General features: G+C 46.6%; 1 protein-coding gene across 1 annotated transcript in view; it reads left to right on the top strand.

Moving 5' to 3' along the window:
- Nucleotides 1–5463: 5463 nt before the first annotated feature.
- The window catches only part of SCRN1 (secernin 1), a 64910-nt gene continuing 61905 nt past the window's right edge, over nucleotides 5464–8468 (top strand). Inside the window, exon 1 of the mRNA XM_039229881.1 lies at nucleotides 5464–5655. The gene's annotated coding sequence lies outside the window, so the exon portion shown is untranslated. The remainder of the gene's footprint in view (nucleotides 5656–8468) is intronic.

Raw genomic sequence — 8468 nt, 5'->3', positions numbered from 1 at the left:
TTTATAGTTCATAAAATAATGGGCCTAGTTGATTCTGTATCTGTCCGTTTGGTTCCTTAGAGGTATTAAGATTAGTGTTCCTAGGCTTCCACATCTTGCCAGGAAGGAAAAATTTCTGGGACTTGCTATCCTATTGTAAGCAACTAGAAAACTGGGCAAAATAGATGAGACCGCATGTCTCAGACATTGGTCAACAGGCAGAGCAGCACTGTGTTCTCAGGAGAAAGGAAACAAATGAGATGAGACCTACAATTGCCTCAGCGCTGTGTGTGGAGGCAATTCCTGAACCATATGTGGCAAAGACAAGGGAAACAAAAACAGAGCCCAGTTGTCTTGTGGGGTTGTGGAAAGAGTGATCAGAGTTCAGGAAGGTCAAAGCAGTTAGAATACGTGGAGCAGAGCTCTGCAGAAAACTATAATGGAAAAGAAATTTAGAGATTTGCATTTTAGTGGCACCTGGGTGGCTCAGTTGGTTAAGAGCCTGACTTTGGCTCAGGTCATGATCTCACAGTTCATGAGTTCGAGCCCCACATCTGGCTCTGTGCTGACAGCTCAGAGCCTGGAGCCTGCTTAGGATTCTGTGTCTCCCTCTTTCTCTGCCCCTCCCCTGTTCACACTCTGCCTCTGTTTCTCTCTCAAAAATAAACACTGAAAAAAATTTTTTAATAAAAATTAAAAAAGAAAATGAAATTTGCATTTTAGTCATCGACTGAATACCAATCTATGCGTACGAATGATAAATCTCCACAAGGTTGAGGAAGGAACAACTACTGGGAGCTGTGTACCAAAAACTTTGCAGAGCTCTCACAAAACGGAATTGTTCAGGTGTTTACTAACCAGGATCACCTTACTGATTGCATGGAACATTTATTAGAGCCCCTATGTGAGTCATACCTTAGTAGAAGGGCTAAAGTAGCCATAGAGTTAAAGTTAACCCAGGAGTACCTGGGTGGCTCAGTTGGCTGGCTGAGCGTCCGACTTCGGCTTAGGTCATGATCTCACAGCTCTCATGGGTTAGACACCCGTGTCAGGATCTGGGCTGACGGCTCAGAGCCTGGAGCCTGCTTTGGATTCTGTATCTCCCTCTTTCTCTGCCTCTCCCCTGCTTGTGTTCTGTCTCTGTCTCTCTCAAAAATAAATAAACCTTGAAAAAAATCTACCCCAGACCTCTCCTAAGCAGTTTATAAACAAGTCTCATGTAGGTCAAGCTGATTCTTAAATAACTGACTGCCAGGACAAATTCAATCTTTAGAGGAATAAAAAAAAAAATCCATTATTTAACAACAGAAAATTCACAAAGTTTGTTATCTAATGAAAAATTACAAGAGACACAAAGAGGCAGGAGATAAATTGATAAATACAAATCGATTAAAAATTGACCGATGATGGAATTAGCATACAAGTAATTTAAAACAGCTATTAAAATAGGAGTATGATGAGAGATTTAAAAGAAAATGTATATGAGAGAAATGCATGATATAAAAAGAGCCAAATAGAACTCTAAGGGATGAAAAATAAAATATTTGACATAAAAATTTCACTGATGGTATTAACAGTAGATTAGAGCCGGTAGAAGAAAAGATAAATGAACTTGAGGAAATACTAAGAAAAATTATTCAAAACTATAGAGAGAAAAAAGACAGGGTGGGGGGGCACAGTACGGAAACTTAATGACTTGTAGGACAACATCAAGTCGTTTTTTGTTTGTTTGTTTGTTTTTAATATTTTTATTTATTTCTAGGAGAGAGACAGCATGAGCAGGGGAGGGTCAGAGAGAGAGGAAGACACAGACTCTGAAACAGGCTCCAGGCTCTGAGCTGGCAGTCAGCACAGAGCCCAACGCGGGGCTCGAACCCACGAACCGTGAGATCATGACCTAAGCGAAAGTCGGACGCTTAACCGACTAAGCCACCCAGGCGCCCCCATCAAGCCGTTTAATATCTGTACATAATTGCAGTCCCTGCGTTTGGCTGTGGCAGTGTACAATGGTAAAATATGTATAGAAATAACAGCCCAAAATTTTCCTACCTGAATGAAAACTATAAGCCTACAGATTCAAGAAGCTTGATGAACTACAGTGGGATAGATAGGAAAAAAATAAAACAGACTAAGGTATATCATAATCATTTTGCTTAAAACCTCTGTTAAAGACAAAGCTCTTAAAAACAGCCGGGGGTGGGGGAGGATATATTGTGTACAGAGGAAGAAAGATAATCAAACACAGACTTTTCTTCAGAAACTTTGCAAGTCTTCTGACAATGTCTTATGAAAACAGAATGGTACCTTTAAAATGCTGAGAGAAAAAAAGCTCTCAGCCAAAAATTGTATACCCAATGAAACTGTCTCAAAAATGAAAATGGTGTAATGACTTTTTCAGACAAAGCTGGAGAGAGTTCACTATCATCAAACCTGCACCTACAATAAATGACAGCAATGGTAGTAAAGGTAAGGAGGGGTGGTGGATAGAAGGATACTGTTGCAATTGTACCTGAAATTCTATTATTTGAAGGTAGATAGCGATAGGTTTAAGATGCATATTGTAAACCCTAGAGCAATGAAAAGTAATACCACAGGAATGCCTGGGTGGCTCAGAAGGTTAAGTGTCTGACTTCAGCTCAGTTCATGAAGTCGCAGTGAGTTTGAGCCCCACATCAGATTATGTGCTGACAGCTCAGAGCCTGGAGCCTGCTTCAGATTCTGTGTCACCCTCTCTCTCTCCCTTCCCTACTCATGGTCTGTCTCTTTGTCTCCCTCTAAAAAATAAACAAACATTAAAAGAATTGTTTTAAACAGTAAAACACACAGTATGATTAGTAAACCAATAATGGATATAAAATAGAATACTAAAAAGAACCTCAATTCTTCAAAAGAAGGCAGGTAAAAAGTCCCTGTGTGGCTCAGTCAGTTGAGCAACTGACCCTTGGTTTCATCTCAGGTCATGATCTCATGGTTTCATGAGTTGAAGCCCTGCACTGGGATCTGTGCTGCCAGCACAGAGCTTGCTTGGGATTCTCTCTCTCTCTCTGCCCCTCCCCTATTCACATTGTCTCTGTCTCTCTCAAATAAACAAATAAATTGAAAACAAACAAACAAACAAAAAACAGATGGAGCAAATGGAAATATCAAGATATTACATTTATAACTAACCATACCAATGATTACATTAAATATCAATCGTCTGAATCAGCGTTTCTTTTTTTATTTAATATTTTTTTAATGTTTTATTTCTGAGAAAGAGAGAGAGAGAAAGACAGCGTGAGCAGGGGAGGGTCAGAGAGAGAGGGAGACACAGAATCTGAAGACAAGCTCCAGGCTATGAGCTGTCAGCACAGACCCCAACGCGGGGCTCGAACCCACGAACCGTGAGATCTTGACCTAAGCTGCGTCAGACGTTTAACCGACTGAGCCACCCAGGCGCCCCTGAATCAGAGTTTCTTAACCTCAGTACTGTTTAGGGCCAAATAAGTCTTGGTTTTGGGAGACTGTGCTTTGCATCCTAGGGTGTTTAATAGCATCCCTGACCTCTATGCCCTAGATAACGAGTAGAGACCTCCCCCACCTCTGCCATTTTGACAACCAAAAATATCTGCGGACATTGCCAAATGTTAAGAGCCACTGATGGAAACGCTCCAATTCAAAGGCAAAGGGTGTCTGAATGAAAAGCAAGATCCAATTATATTATGTCTTCGGAAAAAAACAAAAACAAAAACAAAAACACCTACTCTAATATAAAGACAGAAATATGTTAACAGTAACAGGACAGTTTCCTTGGTTGGACTAAATGTGCAATAAGGTCCTTTTGTGCTCCAAGTGTGTGTGACCAGTGCTCTATCCTGCAGTGTATCCCCACTGATTCCCTCAGCCTTCGCCCACACTCCATTCACTCTTGTGGCAAACCACAAGCAGACGAGTAATATTCAAAACACTTGAAAAAAGTCTCCTCCCCTTCCCTTCATTCTGTCAGTTCTCTTCCCTGATGGCATCTTCTATTACAGTTTTTTATGAATTCTTCCAAAGATTTTCCATGAAGTTGCAAATAGGAGTACAAGCATATTCCCCCTCCCACCCCCAGATGATAACTCGTGATATTCTCCACATGGTCCTGACTCCCTACTTCCCTTGGTATAGGTTGGAAATCTTTTATATCAGTACATAGGGATAGACTTTCTCCATTAAAAAAAATTATTTTTAATTTGAGACAGAGAGAGAGAGAGCAAGTGGAGGAGAGGGGCAGAAGGGGAGAGAAAATTTCAAGCAGGCTCTATGTTCAGCGTGGAGCCCTATTCGGGGGCTGGATGACGACCCTGGGATCATAACCTGAGCTGAAATCAAGAGTGAGCCACCCAGGTGTCCCAGATCCTTCCCATTTAAAAAAATTTTATAGCTGGTTCTCATTCCATTATATTGATGTGCTGTGATATATTTAACAGTCCTTTATTGATGGACATTTGCTTTGAGTCTTCACTAGCACAAATAGTGTAGTAATGGATGACCTTGTACTCATATCATTTCACACCTGTATCAGTATATCTCTAGGAAAATACAGAAGTGGAATCCTTGGATTAAAGATTATATATATATGTGGGGTTTTTTGTTACTTGTTACTGCAAAATTGTTCTCTATTGAGCTTACAAAAGCTTTTTATTTTTGCGAATCTGATAGTTGGAAAATTCTACCTTGTGTATTTGAATTTGTGTAAATTCTCACTTAATTTGCAGTTAAGTGAGCTTGACTATCTTTTCATGTGCCTGAGTGGTATTGCATTTGTTTTCTTCTCGTGAATTCTCTCTTCATGTCTTTTGAGTTGGGCTTTTGTCAATTTATAAAAGGTAGAGTCTGTATTCTGATAACAGACGATGGTCATGTCCTGACCAATGACCTTGATACACCTGTCACCTGTCTGTGGATTTATTAAGCCAGGTATGGAATCTGGGCTTTACTACTTCCTTGTGACCTTGGGCGGGTTCCTGAACCTCTTTGGGTTTCTATGTCCAAGTACCCAGGATGGGGTCTCGTTTATCAACAGGGCGCAGGAAGGCACCTTTAAAACCAGAGAATCGGCTTGGACATGTTTGTCAACAACGTACAGGGCACTCTTCCGCGGGGAAATTGTGCTTAGGCACCAAGGCCCGCCCGTAGCAACCAAACTACCAAGTCCGGGAGTGCGCTGGCTGGGAGTGGGGGCCTGGCTCCCTAAAGCCCGAGTTCCCCCTTTCGAGAGAGAGCCGCAACCCAGGACGTGACCAAGAAATAAAATTCGAGCAAAGAGGGAGCTACTTTCTGCGGCGACGGTCGCCCTCCCGGCCGCTCCCCTGCTCCCGGGCGCCCTCCCAAATCCGGCCGAGCGCGGCGCTGCAGCCCCGGCGGCCCAGACGCAGCGGGCGCGGCGCGGCCCCGCGGCCCGGGTGGGGGAGGCGGGGGGTGGGCCCCGCGGTCACGTGAGCCGGGCCAGCTGTTGGCGGGGGGCGGCGGGCCCGAGCGCCAGGAGTCTGGGGAGGGGGAAGCGCCCGACGGCCGCCTCCGCCACTGCAGCTGCAGCCCCCGATGTCGCCGCAGTAGTCGCGGCCGCGGAGCACCCGCAGTCCCCGGCGGCCGCAGCATCCGCACCGCAGAGCAGAGCCCAGAGCCCGCAGCCCGCAGCCCGCAGCTCCGCAGGTAAGCGGCGGCGGGCACGGCTGGGAGCGCAGGGCGTCCGCAGCCCCTTCTCCCCGAGCGTTGCAGCCGCGTCCGCCATCGCCGTCCCCTGTGCCTCGTCGCCAGCCCCAGTCCCTCCGAACCCGCGGGTAGCGCTACCCCGGGCCGAATTCCGGCGGGTAGTGGCTGGGGCTGGCTGGAGTCTCGGGGGTGGGGGGTCGGAATTGGGGGAGAGATGGCCTCTGCCCGGGTGGTGGATGACTCGGGCTGGTAGGTTGAGGGGGTGCAGGAGAGGAACGCCCCACCCCGGGGCGCGGGCACTGCCGCCTAGTTCGAGCCCGTCTGCCCCTCTACACCCCAATCCCATCCTTTGCCCCAACCTCCGGGTGCTTTTCCTGTGTTTCCCTTTCTTGAGAGCCAAGTTGCTGCCCCGCTGGGTTCTGGCCCTGCCCCCGCCACCCCTCGGGCTGCTTCCAGGGTTCGCAGCTCGCTCGGTGGTGGAGTGGGCCTGGCACCTTCCCGGGAGGTAACGCACCTGCCACCCGGGTAGCGCGAACATGGCTGCCTGGTGGGGCCCGCTGTCCTTGACCTGGCTCTGCGCCCACGTCCACCCGGTTTGCGATCACGAATCAGGTCCAGGACATTGCCCTCCCCCGCCTTCCCATTAAGGGCAAACGCGCAGACTCTTGGTGTCTATGCGAGCTCCAGGACTTGACACCACTACCCCCCCCATCCCACCCCCCGCAAGCCGCACTCAGGAGGTTCTTGAGGGTGGGGGGTGTCAGGGTAGGTACGCTGTGGCGTCGGGACACTTATTGGTAGAAGGCATTCATGTATTTCTGCTACGATTATACACTTCAGTCCTCGGTTCGCTTGTCCGTCCTGAGCTGATTATTTGCCGACATCACTGGTGAGGTCTGAGACTAGTGTGGTCTGCAAAGCAGGAGGGAGCTTGAACTTTACAGAATTGATGAGGACTCGGATTTAGGGGTTTAAAATGTCCATTAAATCCAAGTGCATCTAGGGAAGCTGTCATTTGCTGTGACTCAAAATTGACTTGGCAGGGTTCTGCCAAATAGCTCATGTGGGCTCTCTGGATTTGCTGTTGAATTCTGACTTGCAATTGTCTTGAATTACACTTGTGTCCAGCTTCCTGGGGTGTGTGTGCGCGCGCACGCCTACTGTGTTCCAAGCCTGACCAGAAGATGTCATGTGTTGCAGAGGAAACCTATGTTAATTCAAAATGGCAGCATGAAAAATCAGGCCAGGCAGAAGCTGTACAGACCACAGCTAACATCAGCTGCCCCCTGACTGAAGCCTTGGTGGGGAGATCTGCAGCAGGGAAGGCTCTCCTGGGTGTTGCTGTGGCTGGTCCTAAGCGGTAGGAGTGATTCTTTGCAGCAGGCTAGGTTTTAGCAGGCAGCAGGGTCCTGGGGAGGTGAGTGGGAAGTTTAGGGAGCTGTAATTATCTTCTGTAACTTATCAGAAGGTTGTGCAAAGACCTAATTAAGTGCGGTCTGAGACTAGTGTGGTCTGCATGCAAAGCAGGAGGGAGCTTGAAATCTGTGATCTTGATCTGATTTTCTCCAAGCTCCACTAAGGACGATTTACGTGGCTGCTAATGTCTGTTTGATGCATAACTTCTGTTTGTTTTGTGCCTACAAGTGGCTCTTAAAAGAGATGAGTGTCTGTCTAGTGTAAACATCACCCAAGAACAGTACATAACAAACGCCAGGTTCTTACAGCAAGTTTCATGGGAAATACTGATACAGCTCCATGAACGAGCACCCAGGCACCAGAGAGTGATACATTCTTGAAAGGTGACTCATTGTAAGGTTTTTTGGGTTTTTTTTTTTTTTTTAAACAGCCTTTCTTTCTGGTTTCACTGCTGTGCTGTTAGCCATCTTCTCTTTTAGGATGAAGGGGATGCAAGAGGAGACAAGTGTCCCAGGGAAAACGGAATAGAGGACGATTAGTGCTAAGGTCAGGAATGGCAAGCTAGAAGCAGCCTGAGAGAGCACTCTGCCGTCACCCCCCTCCTTTTTACAGCCTGGGAGGCTGATTCCAGTAGGGTGATTGGGCTGTGTCCAAGGTCAGATAGCTGGCTGGCAACTGGCAGTGAGGATTGAAATCCAGGTCTCATAACTGCCCAGGTCAAGGTTCTACATGCCACCTTTTACAGCCTAGGGGAAAAGGGACAAGCCTGTCATTAGTAGGATGGCAAACGGAGCAATTTGAAAGCAAACTATGGCATGAATTTAAAAACCTGTGGGTATTTAAAATAAGCGACTACATCTTAGTTTCCCATAACTTCTCAAGCCGTGTGCACCTCATGTCCATGTTTTCCAGCGACTGGACTGCTTCTATATTTAAGCACCAAAAACATAATTTAGGCATATTCTTTAAGGTGAGAAATGCATTCTTTGATTCAAACATGAGTGACTTTGTTGGTGGAGAATCATTAGGTCAATTTCTTTTTTTTTTTTTTAATTTATTTCTAGGAGAGAGAGAGAGAGACAGCATGAGCAGGGGAGGGTCAGAGAGAGAGGGAGTCACAGACTCTGAAACAGGCTCCAGGCTCTGAGCTGGCAGTCAGCACAGAGCCCGACGCGGGGCTCGAACCCACAAACCACGAGATCATGACCTAAGCGAAAGTCGGACGCTTAACCGACTAAGCCACCCAGGCGCCCCTCATTAGGTCAATTTCTTGTTAAAAGACACCAAAGTGGGATATGTAATAGCTTTCAAATATGTCTAATTTTAAGTAAAAGGTAAAGAGCAAGTTTTAAAAATAATGTTGACACGGCACTGGTTACAGAGGGCTTTCTAGAATC

Source organism: Hyaena hyaena, unplaced genomic scaffold (genome assembly GCF_003009895.1).
Source record: "Hyaena hyaena isolate Hyena2069 unplaced genomic scaffold, ASM300989v1 scaffold_40, whole genome shotgun sequence".
Taxonomy (NCBI): domain Eukaryota; kingdom Metazoa; phylum Chordata; class Mammalia; order Carnivora; family Hyaenidae; genus Hyaena; species Hyaena hyaena.
Note: the sequence above shows the minus strand (reverse complement) of the source record. Positions and strands in the feature narration are given on the sequence as shown.